The sequence below is a fragment of the Manduca sexta genome, chromosome 6 (assembly GCF_014839805.1).
Source record: "Manduca sexta isolate Smith_Timp_Sample1 chromosome 6, JHU_Msex_v1.0, whole genome shotgun sequence".
Classification (NCBI taxonomy): domain Eukaryota; kingdom Metazoa; phylum Arthropoda; class Insecta; order Lepidoptera; family Sphingidae; genus Manduca; species Manduca sexta.
The window spans coordinates 10302133-10316473 of NC_051120.1; the positions used below are offsets into that span (position 1 = coordinate 10302133).

Genomic DNA, 14341 nt, shown 5'->3' on the forward strand with positions numbered 1-14341 from the left:
ACCATTTATCTAATTTACCTTACATACACCCACAAGGAAATAAATAGGAAAAGTGATATTGCCGCAGATGCTAAAATGATGTATTTAATAATATAGAAATGCTAATTTGAGATCTTTATGTAGATAGTCAGAAATAGTTAGATATAGTTATAAAAAACTCTTATCTGGTTCTAGACGGTAATAGACTTGTTCATATCAGATACATTTAGTATTTATTCAAATTCTTTCATTGTGTATTTAATTATACCAAATGGCGGCACCAGATGGCTCAAATTGCTAATATCCATTACGTAAGTTAGAAATAAAAACTATAATGCTCTTATAATAATTTATTGAATAAATTATCTTAAATTAACTTTATGTACTTGTTGACACTTTGTAATAACAAATTATACCAACTCGTGTATGAGCTAACATATATCTATTACAAGGGTATGCGAATTGTCAGAGATTGATTAAAAACATAAAACATCTTGCAACTATTTTATTTATAAAAAAACAAAGTAAAATAACACTAAACTATAGATAATCACACATCCCACGATAATTACGTCTGCAAATTCAAATATTTAGACACCTACATTTTTATTTTACGAAAAATAATTCATAAATTTGTCAATGCTAATCCCGAATTATTCGCAAATGTAGCGCGTCCAGACAAATGGGCGGGAAATAGTGGCGGGCCGGACGGCGCAAGCGCAATGATCAGAAATCGCCATTAAAAAAAATATCTTGATAATCAGAGTTTGTTATTTAAACTAGCTCTTTACTCTATAAAATAATTTTATAATTGTCATTCTGAAGAAGACACTAACGCAAAACAATATGTATTTCATATTCTGACATAAATAAATTATGTCTTGATTCGGACTGATAGACGGTGTGGGAATAAAGATAATTATTCCTAATTAATGACCAGTAAGATTTTTATCCTAGAGTAATTGTTATGTACTCCATAAGCAGAGTGGCGAGCAAAGGCAACACACAACTGACAGCTCACTAGAAAGTTTTAACAGCGATCCATCACGCAGCTATTAGTAACCATACTAAAACTTTTATTCCTACATAATGTCCAGTGAGATTTTTATCCCGGATTAACTAATGAACTCTATGAGCATAGCCGGCAACAGGTCAGAAAGCGGAGATCCAGGTGCTATTGGAAACCATTCTGAATCTACGCACCGATATTTTGTCATTTACGACATCGCTCCGAAAAAATCGCCCCCGAGGAAGACCACAAATGCGCTGGAAAGACGACTTGAAGAAAGTCACCGGATCGAACTGAATAAAAAGAATTCAATGTCGCAGTTAATGGAAAATGTTAAAGGAGGGCTACACCGAGAAGGTTGAAAAGGCTAACGAAGAACGACATCGCTGAGATCTTGTTCAATGTTTATTCCCAGACGTATACAGACGTCCAGACAGATGGGCGGGCAATAGCGCTCCGGAGTCCAGTGTCGCCGAAATACGCGGGCATTGTGTAAAAATAAAATAAAAACTTGTATCAGTTGCCAAGTGACGGTAACGGATTTTATTAATCGTGTCGCTTCTGGGTCATGCTTTCGACACTTGTACGAACGACTTTTACTATCTCTTGCAGTTTGGGTTGTATATGATGCATATTCCAATGTGCTTGTAAGTTTATGATTTCTTTATGCTCGGGTTAGGTAGAGATGATGCCAGTTTACATATTTCGCTAGTTTATATGACGTATGTATATATGTTTATCTGTGTGATAGCGAGTCGACATGATGTAAAAACCAATGATAATATTGTCTTAACGTAATTTAGAACAATATTTTAAGAGCTTTGTAAAAAAGCATGACTTCATGTGAAATGAAAAAATAAAATCTCACGCGCAATGAATGAATGTCTGGCGTTAAAAATGAGTGAATGACATACGTTATGAACGTAACAGTGGACAAAATTGAATGAATGAATGAAAAAGATAGCACATGATATTTTAAAACTTATATAATAAATTTATTTGGTTTAAAAAGTTTGACCTTTAGTTAGCAATACTAAAGAAGGAGCTACATTACATTTTGACATTTTTAAGCGTTGCTGAAGACTACTTATAAAACATTCGCAATGAACCCCCCCCCCTCCTTCGTCCTACCTAACTACCCCTAAAAAATAATTGCGTTAACTGTATTAAATAACATGATGAAATCTACTTAAGAATTTCGGCGTGAAATTTTTAAAAGTGTTTGTATATTTTGCCTATGCTTTTTTTCTCTCTTTTTGCCATGCTCTTCTTCATGCCATGCATGCTTACGAAAGGGTCAAACAGTAGCAGAACCACGGAACCATTCGAGTATAAAACCGGTACTGGAGTTAATTGCTTCGAGCGCCATTAAACACGACAATTGCAGTGACCGCTACAATCTTTAGTTTTGTCAATTTATTTCCACAAGGCTAACCATGTGATTCACTTTACCGATGTCTTTACTGAAGCCACTGATCTAAATTATCAAAAAAAAAAATAATATCCGCCTTCGATGCGGTAGATACCGTTTTGTATATTTTTCTTAAAATTTTCACCAGTGCTCTGGTTATGTCGTTTTAACTAACAATTAGGCAGTGTGAGAAATCTGATTTACAGTGCAATGAAAAGCAGTAGAACTTCGTCATATTTATTTTCTGTATTATATCTGTATTTATGGATGAACATAACGCTTCTAATGAAGCAAATAGTAGACGAAGATGACAAATATCCTTAAATCACACTTAACAACTCTACAAAAATCCTCGAAACATGTAACATTTTAATCCTTATACGACACTAAATAAAGGTCACAAATAATTATAACGAATAAAAAACACGTTCGCACCTTATCTCCATACCAAAGAGTTAATAACGTTGTCACATTGAACAAATAAATAATGCAGTTTATGACGCGTGCGCTATGGTATCTGTATTTGGGTTTGTCGGATCAAATATTTTGTAATGGTTATGTTCGACCTTTGCGGACGATTTTATAGTTTTAAGAGTTTAAAACTTAAAGGAAATCATTTTTGTTACTTTGTACACAAATAATATTTTTAGTATGTTTCTTTATGTAGAAACGAGCGGAGCACAGAGGTTACCGAAACGCGCCTCAAGTACGGAAGAGTGGTTATGCAAAACCGAAATACTTTCTTCAAAATTGGCTTAGAAATTTTATTATAAGTGATTCTACTTTCTAGCATATCAATAAAATAATGCCTAGGATGCAAAGAAGCCCTAGAACGGAACTCAAACCAATCAAAGCTAACATAGGCGTCAGTAGAAGTCCAGGAATATGAAGCAATGTCGTACATTTATCAAACCAAATGAAAAATGCTAATGAGAAGCTAGTAACTAGGAAATTTTTCGACCTTTTCCGACTCGAAATTGACAGCTGAGCTACTAAACGAACAGTAACTTCCAATGGTCGATATCACATTTAGATCGCGTTGCTACTCTCCTCTGCTAATTCATTCAAGATGCCGTCAATAAAATTCTGTCACGGTTACATTTTTGCATATAAAATGAGATATAATATTATTATTACGCATCACTTGATCTGTTTTTAATGCAAATGCGACCTTGTGATTAATCTGATATGATATATCGTAACAGATCCGGTTTGTGTGGGCGGTAGGGCCTTCTAAGATTTGACACGCATATGCAAAATATGAACCAATTTTTTGTACGATATCATGAAACCCTTCTAGCCGAATTTCGGCCATGGCGGCTAATCGGCTCAACGGAGATCGCCCAGGTGTGCAAAAGATATTATAGTGCACAAATGTGTACGTAATTAATAGGTGCACTCTCTGTTCCTTCACTCTCGTAGTCCGTTGAGACGGCAATCCAACATGGCCAGAGGGAGATCAGGCGCAGTATCAACGACTATACATGCTTTTCGAGGTACAGGGGTACCTTTCCTTCACGATAACATAAACTAGGTTCGTTAGGAGACCGGCATTCAAAAGTTTGACGATGGAAATAGGGAGGGCAGGATCTAACATTTTATCCAAAAGAACATCAGCTATACTCTTTGGTTGATAAATGCTTTGATTGCCTTTTAAATATTATTTACAATTTCTAAGAGCAAAGAATCTCGAAAATTGTTTTCTGCTTTCATATTCTATAAAATGAGGAACAAAAAATCCATTAACAAGTACGTTTGAAACGATAAACACAAATGTAAGGCTTTGTAGTGTCTGAACTTAGAAAATAAGTCTGTGGGAAATATTCACTGAAGCATTTGTAGTATCTTCTACATTACCAAACATCCAAGACCACCAACAGCGCATAATAATAAGCAATTCCATGCATTTTTCATCACACACAGTCAATTACACTATCGTATTCACCATCCAAAACTATTCAACGTGTAACAACATTCTATTATGCAATTTATCTTCTTTATACATTCCTTTATCTAAAATGAATTAAAAACCCAACTCAGGCCATTCCAGCACACTTTCACCGCAACAATTGGTTATCAGGGAATCCAAATAGTAACTTTTACACTATCAAAGCTTTTAGATAAGATGCCATGTTAATACACAACAATGCGATTAGCTTGCGTCATATGCATTTCTTTACTGACGAATTTTCTTCTGGTAGTAACACCATGTAAGAATGGGATAAGTTTGACGAAGATTTAAAGTAAAGAGTTTCTGATTAAGAGACAGATCGCTTGATAAGTCCGTCTGGGTCTTTGAATGACTTTTTAGCAGAAGACTTCAAGTGGCTGATGACGATGATGAGCCTTGATGTCAAATATATAGGGTGGGGTGTATTTTCTGGTTACAGATTGTTTGACAGGTCAGTCTGGGTCTTTAAATGACTTTTTAGCACAAAACTTCAGGTGGTTGATGACGATGATGAGTCTTGGTGTCAAATATTTAAGGTAGAATGTGTTTTCTGGTTACAGATTGTTTGACAGGTCCGTCTGGGTCTTTAAATGACTTTTCAGCAGAAGACTTCAAGTGGCTAATGACGATAATGAGCCTTGATGTCAACTATTTAAGGTAGGATGTGTTTTCTGATTACAGATTGTTTGACAGGTCCGTCTGGGTCTTTAAATGACTTTTCAGTAGAAGACTACAAGTGGTTGATGACGATGATGAGCCTTGATGTCAAATATTTAAGGTAGGATGAGTTTTCTGCTTACAGATTGTTTGACAGGTCCGTCTGGGTCTTTAAATGACTTTTCAGTAGAAGACTTTAAGTGGTTGATGACGATGATGAGCTAAGTCTTGAACTCGAATCCATATTTCCTAATACGCAAACTAACCAAGCTATCTGAAATATTATCTTTTATTCAAATTTGACGATGAATGTTCCTTCCACTTTTTAAAAAGATACTGACGATTTACTGCCTATAACTAAAGGGAATTTTCAAAATACCAATTGCTGTTGTAGTTATAAGATTATAAACACACATTTGTTGGTAAATTCTCTACAAATATGTTTGTATTCATGTCTAATTTATTTAACCTCTGAGAGGTATCACAATATTGAAATTCATTGTTTTTGTATTCTCTCAGACAATTTTCTAATACAATGAAATCTATTCTTGGAAAATTATTCAATCATGACTTATTCATACCTTCCACAGAATAAAACTATCTATTTATTTCCACTATACCAGTAAACTTAAGAATCAAAACCAAAAATGACTCAAATCTACATTTGACCACGCATTTAAGTACTTTTGCAATCAGACTTTAATATCTTAGAATTTCAACACAATTAAACCTTCAATACTCTAACAAACGAACCAAAAATCATGGTGACAAGAACCTTATCTCCAGAGCAAAGGTCTCGAACAATTCCCTTTATATTATAATCTACATCGCATCGGGAACATAATCATTCCGAATTAACGTCTTAACATTGCATAACCAAGATGCCATCGGTTCCACTTTATGTTAAATACTCTATTCTTTAAGATAATCACGTTTCGTTGTCTCAAATCGAATTAATCAAAGTATTTAAATTTGGAATTTGGAAGATTGGGAATTTTTTTTAATTAATATATCTTATAATTATAAATGGAATTGGGGAAAAATCCAGCATCAAAATACCTATTAGCATAAAGATAGAACAATGCCGCATTGTATTGAAATATATGATTTGAGTCCGAAACTCATCAGAATCCGGTTAGCAACTGTTAGCAACTGCTAATATTAAGGCAGTAAAATATCCAGCATAGAATTGAGCCTATACATGATTGTTCTAATAATATTTTGGAAGATTCGTACGTCACAGCGGTTAAGAGCGAAGCGACCTAATAATTACTTTAATAACTCATTGATATAACAACAGTCTTTGGGTCGTGACCAAAAGCTATTTTCAGTGCTGATTATGGATTGAAGAATCTTTCAATTATATCTGAAGATGATTGACTCTATCAATAGCTACTATATATAATTAAATTAGAATAATCTGACTTAATGCAAATATACTCAAATTTATCATTCATTTCTAATTGAATAGTAAAGCAATTGTAGTATTAAATAGTAAAGACGTAAGACTTCCTCATGCAAACTAATATTGGGTGAAGAAAGGGACATGTAAATTGCTAGTTTTACTCCAACTTAATGGCGCGTAGAGGCCATCTTGGTATTTTATCGAAATGAGGGCTGTAATTGTGAATTTGCAAGGCGAAATATGTTAAATTAGAAAAACAAGATATTTAATCACTCATTTAAAGAATAACTTATTTATATAGTCAACACAGTACATGTAACAGTCTTAGTTCAGACTCCGGTCAAGGATTCACTCATATTTGCAGGTCATCATTCTTAAGAATTCTATAGACAAAATGCTCTTTATTCCTTTTTTATACGACCATAAACAATTCGTGGAACGATTTGGTAATTTGAATTAATGAATGATTCCGTATTTATATAGAAATATTAATATTATTTTAGGCCAAGGTCGATCGTTTACTTCAATAGTTTGTTTAATGTCCATGTCAGCTCATTCGATTTGCGTATCGATTATGTAAATATACAACGGAAATTATGTGTTTACATTACTGGCATTATATACAGAAATAAAAAAAAAACAATCAATACTTCTAGAAATCATAACAAAACGCTGGTTGAAAATCGAATAATTAAAAAAAAGCACTAAACTACGTTAAAAAGGGGTAATAGTCTAATTGGTTGTGGAACGGACTGCCGAGACGAATGTCCGCGGGTTCAAATCCCAAAAACACACACCTCTGACTTTTATAAAAAAATTATGTGTGTATTATTTGTGAATTATCGCTTGCTCTAACAGTGAAGGAAAACATCGTGAGGAAACCTGCATACCTGAGAAGTTTAGAGGAATTTCGAGGGTATGTGAAGTCTACCAATCTACACTAGGCCAGGTTGGTGGACTAAGGCCTAATCCCTCTCTGTAGTAGAGGAGGCCCGAGCCCACCAGTGGGACAGTATATAATACAGGGCTGATATTATAATTACTAAACTACGTTGAAGTAATAAGACCTACAGCAGCCAAGTTAGTGTATGACGCGAACTCTTTCTTGGAACTGCTCTAATTGATTCATCCAATACATTAATAGGAAAACGTTTGAGTGTTTGTTTATTGAATGTTACATTCAATCACGTCGATATAAGTGAATGATGGTTATTTCAACACTTCATTAAATAGATAATTCGAAACGGCTTCACATTAAATTGTTGCTTTAAATAGATTGTGAGAATTTTAGGTAGAGATTCAAAGTGATCTGTGAAAGACTGGATGATGGTAATATTAAATAGGAAATTTTGTTTAAAACTTAAATGTATTTCGAATATAATTTCAAATTTTGTATTCCAAGTATGACTAGATAAAATTGTTTTATTTTATATTGGAGTAAGTTAAAAATATTATTTATTAACCATGTTTAGTAATAATTTTAGTACCTATAATAATAATTTAGATAGCACGAATAAGTCCTAATATTATCATAATTGTCAATAACTTAGAACAATAGCATGAGAATACGGTCGCGAAGTTCGTATTGTTTCTAATTTCAATGAAAATTCCATTTGCCCGAAATAAAGTAAAACTAACTCTGCAAATAAAGTTATTTAATAAAAACATTTTGAATAAAATACCTTTAACTAAAACCGTATCTAGATGGTAAACATGTTAAATTTTAATTTTTCTTAACGGTAAATGTTAGATGCAATGCATAATTCCATTTTTAAAATGTTATTTTTCAAACATATTTTTTCAAACATAAAACGTTTTTTATACAATTTAAAAATGGAAATTCTGCAAATAATTTAAATTAAGAACGTTAAGTATGACCGTAGATAAAACGCACGAGCACAACACAACATTTTATAATACTTAATTGTGATGCGAGAGTACACGGAGGGTGACTAATAATTACTCAATACTGTCAGGTTATCAGTCAGCTGTCAGTAGCAACCGTCGTAGCTCCGAAGTGATAATTCTGCACTTATTGAATTCCATCGCAGTATATTCCTTGCATTATGCAGTTTCTCTACTTGAAATTGATGATGCCAAATGCAGTTAAAAGTGTCTGAGACTTCACTTCCTGATATTGCTTATCTCATTAGCTTATGACATATGGCACTTGTGACACACGTTATGATATAAGTGACTTTTATTGTCTTTTTTATCTTTCTCCACTCGTACGAAATAAGGCAATTTAGGTAACGTAAAAAGGCGTATTTTTGTTTTTTTTTAAACGGTCCATTCAACTAACCTCACAGATATTTTTTTTATTTTATAATTATACATAAGAATTACTTACTATATAGCCGTGGAAAAATAAATATATTCACTAAATGTATATTGATTTTCTTCTTAAAATTTAGACACAAATCTCGACAGCAAAATAAATGGCATTAAGATGGCCCATTTTTCAATATAATCTATGGCAGACTTAGACGGGTGGAACGCAAATCTACGGCCGTTTTGAACGCGCTTATTAGCGACTGACTTGTTTATATTAATCTTTCATACATGTGTAAAATCTTATTCGATAGTTAACGAATGAATTATGATTTCCCTTTGTAGAACTGAAACGATAGAATAGAGAATAAAAAGAAATTATATTAGTCTGTTATGAGGTTAAGAGACTAATAAATAATATGCATATGTTAACGTTATTTATTATTTACGGTCTTCAATAAACTGGCAACACGAATAATATAAAAAAAAAACTAAAATTTTGAATTCCATTTTTAAATAAAACCAAATAGAATCAAGTCAATTACCACATTCTGTCGCAGCAATACCTAGTTTTAATATTCTAAACAATGTTACACATTACAAAAAAGATCACAAATAAAGGTGAATTATGCATTTGTGTTTCACGTGGCCCGCCATAACAGATAACGTCAAAAGTTCGTCGACCCCGAGACGCGTTCAAAATACGCCGTAGAAAAGTAGAGTCGAAGCAATTAGGGAAACTATTTTGAGACGTCATTTTTTTAGCAAGGTTTTGGCAGCGCATGCCGCACACACTTATAGACTATCGGCCGGTGGGCTGCGGGCCTCGCTTTGATCTATTGACACATAGTGGTCAATAGTTCCTGAGGTATCAATCATTACGAACCACGTGTATAGGAAGTTGCGAGTAAAACGAAGGTAAACACATTTGTAAGATAACACATTTGTAATAGAAATCAGAACTATAATTCAACTGCACCCTTATTTTTATACAAATAGCTACAGTTAAACACCAGTACCAATCATTATTATTACTTTAATTATAAATCCAATATCCTACAAAATTGACATCGGCTACCTTATGTCAAATTCACTTCGCAAACACCCACGTATATGTCATTTGGCTGTCAAAACGTCAGTTGGATGTCACTTGTGAGGACCTCGATATTAAAGAGGGTAGGGAACATTTGTCTTATTAGTATTTGTTGGTACACATGTGTTTAATAACAATCGTTATTTTTTACGATTATTTGGTCGGTAGTTGAATAAATTAATCAGGTATGACACTATTGAATTTGAATGTAAATTGTGACTTAAAAGACAATAGCTGAATATTTGATAAGTATACAATCGCAACAATGAAAGGTATTAAACGTAAATGTTTTAAGCGAAATTGCTGACAACAGATGGTCTAACCACATATTTGATAGTTCAAAATTAGGTTTGATAAATAAGAAGTTTAAAAATACCAAAATCGGATAATAAATTTATACGCACATCATAAAATAGTAAGGACCGTGAAAACGACCAGATGAATTGACATTAATGTCACACTTTACGGCGTCACACTGTCAATACACTTTTTATGATTACATCACTAACTTTAGACTGAGGAAGCGACGGCTGACGGGCATTTCTCACCCGATTCATGGTCTAACCGACAATAAAAACATTTAAAAATAGAACGTGAAAAATATTTGAACGGTCTGAAAAAAGCAAGGGAATTAGGTGGTGGTACGAAGTATATTCCATGGTTTCGGCAAACAGTATATAGATCATTTTAAATCGATTTTAAATACCGAATATAATTATAAAATAAACCTGTTGATGATTAAAAAAGTAACGGCATAAATATCAACTCAACATACTTTTATTAAAAAATAATACCGAAATTCAACATAATATTTTTTTAATATTGCAAAGACATAATAATTTGGTAGTTAACATAAAAAGGTTTAAAAGATGACACAATATTGAATAGTAGCTAAAGTTGCCACGTACAATTTATTCCGGGAACTCCGGCTGTATGACACTGTTTCCTTTAACAGCAATATCGAACGTTTCATCAATGAATGTGTATGATGTAGTGCGGTCGAGCTTCAGAATAGTCCCCCACTCGGGTGCGCCAGCGCAAAATAACCTAGCTAATTCTGTCCTGCAGACCGGAGTTATGCATTGTCCGGTGTCACTACCGCTTCTGGTTTTGGGACTAACGATCGGCGTGCTATTTTCATTCGTAACCTGTTTTTAAGCTTCTTTAGAAATTTTAGATGTGCGACGAATCGATTGTCGTACGTAATAAGTAATAACCGCCTCATAAGCCGCTTTCGAATATAATTTTGTCGGTGAAAATTTGAATTTGGAACGTACGTGTTGGGATTGAACGATTGTTGTCAGTTATTGAATCGATTTCACCTGCATCGATTTACTAAATTTCGGGTTATATTACGTCCATTTGTTACAATGTTGCTTACGACACAAAATTCATTATACAGATTTTGTAAATTACTTTTACCAGCAAATTAATTTTGACAAATATACGATCTTACACAAAGAACCAAATTTGTAGCACAAATTATATTATGTTGTCATTATCATATTATTTACATAATACTTTTAATACCGTGCAGATTTTTTTTTAATAAGATTACGTTACAGATTAAAAGGAACGATTAATCATAAATATGTCTAAACAAATACTTAAATTATATCGATAATTTTACAATCGTATTCTAAGTGATTGAGATAATCTTGAGCAAACATTTCTATGTTCAAGCATTTCATGGAACACATTTAGTATCAAGTTTTAGATTGAGGCCAATGTCATCTAACATAATGATGTTATGTAAAATATCAAGATCATTAAGTTCACATATTACCGCGTTTATATAACGTATGTAAATAGATTAGCATTTAGCTATTCATAAAAATATATAAACGAAAGCAGCGAATGTCAAGACCGGAATAGTGGCACGCATTTGAGACCACCCAGTAATACTATATTTATACTTTAGTAAGTCGAAATAGCGATCGACTATTGAAAATCTTACTGGTGGTAGGTCTCTCATATGTGAGATTCTCCCTGGGTAGGTACCACCGTAATACCTATTACTCCTGGTAAGCAGCAATGTGTTACTGTTGTGTTCCGATTTTAACGACGTTGTAGCCAGTGTAACTATTGGATACTAGGACTTAACAAATAACATCTCATGTCTCAGCATGACGAGCGCAGTGGAATATGTAACAATACTTTGTAATTCAAGGTGTTGAATGTTGTTTCTACTGTTTATGGGCGGTCGTATCGCTTACCATCCGTTGAACGGCAAGCTCGTCTCGTCATTCAAAGCAACAAAGAAAAAAATATTCAAACGATAATTTAACATACTATCGATATTTTCACCTCACTATAACAATTCCCTTCAAATAATCTCTAGAAAAATGTCTAAACAGAAGGGCTATTAGGCACACATCCAAACTGTTTGATCACGGAGTCATAAATTGGCGTAATGGCCGGTGAGGATAGACTATTGAGTGAAATGTGAGACTCCATGCCATGAGCAGATTGGCAATGGAAACGGCCTCGAGGCTTAATGCGTGGATTACACTTTTTAAACAGACGGTAGCAACAAGTGTTGTTCCGATATATCGATACTGCGACTTCTGCAAGCCAGGTTTATATATAATAATAATAATACCAGCCCTGTATTATATACTTGCCCACTGCTAAGCACGGACCTCCTCTACTACTGAGAGGGATTAGGCTTTAGTCCACCACGCTGGTCTAGTACGGATTGGTAGACTTCACACACCTTCGAAATTCTTATAGAGAACTTCTCAGATGTGCAGGTTTCCTCACGATGTTTTCCTTCATCGTTAAAGCGAACGATAAATTCACAAAGAATACACACATGATTTTAGAAAAGTCAGAGGTGTGTGCTCTTGGGATTTAAACCTGCGAACATTCGTCTTGTCAGTCTGTTCAACACCCAACTAGGCTATCGCCGCTTTTTTAACGGCAAGCCAGGTTTAACAGCACTTATTTAGCACCAAACAATAGAGCTTAAGACATATATGGATTTTTTTTAAACTAGAAAGGCAGACGAACTGACGGCCTACCTTAAAACGAAGTGATTATATTCTCTTTGGCCTATCTCAAAGTAAGTTGTCATCAAGCCGCTCCTTATCGTTAAATACATATTTCTAGTATTTATGTAATAATATCAGCTCTGTATTATGTACTGTCCCACTGCTGAGCACGGGCCTCTATAATTGGGGATTAGGCCTCAGTCCACCACGCTGGCTTAGTGCGGGTTGGCTCCACTTACTTCGTAATTATTAGGGAAGAATCTCAATTATATTTCCTTCACAATGTTTTCATTCACCATTAAAACGAGTGATTATTGATAATCAATACGCAAGTGACTTCGAAGTCAGAAGTGTATTCCTTGGGTTTTGAACCAGCGGCTTTAGGCTTGCCAAATCGTTTTATACCTAACTAAGCTAGCACCGTGTTATCAATATTCTTACTACACAAAACGATTGCAAATAACCTAAAATTTATATTAAGTAGGAGCAGTTGCGTTTATATGATAGTATTTCGTCTAATTAGACTTGTAAGTTGTCATGAATATCTAAAGCCAACACTGAGTAATAATAAATTCATGGACCAAACCACGTGACAAAAAACCTTACAAAAACAACCGTTATCAAGAATGCCGGCCAAAAAACACGCATCTAGAATCTAGAGCGGGCTAGATCTTTTGTGAAGCTAGCTCTAATAGTACTCAAATGGCGATTGACGCTACCATTTTTATTGGGTTATTTATTGATGTAGTATCACTGGACAGCGCTTTTCAATTGCGTTACTTCAAAAGTATCTTTTGCTTCCTGCATTTCGATTTTTTTTTCCAGAATTCTCTCGGTGAATTAGTTATATGTCAATGTGGGATATGGTCTATCTATATTCCAATTATATACACAACCTTTTCATTCTGCGGTCTACCAAGTTTATTATTACAGAGGATCACATAAGATAGGAACCTATCACCATCATCCACTACTGAACAGTCCACTGCTGAACATAGGTCCCCTAAAGATGCCGAAACGGACGTATCGAAACCGGCCTGCATGAATTCCCCTGACCTTTATCTAGTCAAACTATCACCATATTAGCCACAAATATTTCACAAATGATATTACATTATGTTTTTGGGAATCAAATCCAAGTTTTGCTAGTCATCCTATCTGAAATTCAATACAATTTTTTCAAACATGGGGCCACTTTGTATCCGATGAAACTTTTACACTATCAAATGAACAATAGAAACTGGAGCGAAGTGTCAAACATAATTACAAAAAGACTGAAATACGAACCGAAATGATAAACTAACTACAGTTAACTCATGTTGGAAATAATGCTTAGAGCAATATTATTTGGAAAAGGTAAAACACAGGATAATTATCTATGTAGGATTTGTTGATTGCCTTTGAAGACTAAACAAAATACTTGAGGTCGTACTTTATTGGCGATAAAATAAATATGAATGAAGACATTGCTCATTATCTCATTAATAATAAAAACTAAAGCAGGAAAAATCTTAATAAAACTAATATAAAAACTATTAAATAGGTTGAACAAGAGAAATAAACAAACTAATA

General features: G+C 33.9%; 1 protein-coding gene across 2 annotated transcripts in view; it reads right to left on the reverse strand.

Annotated features, from left to right (window-relative positions):
- The window catches only part of LOC115440501 (fibroblast growth factor 22), a 251754-nt gene that overhangs the window by 189974 nt on the left and 47439 nt on the right, over positions 1-14341 (reverse strand). The window lies entirely within an intron of this gene.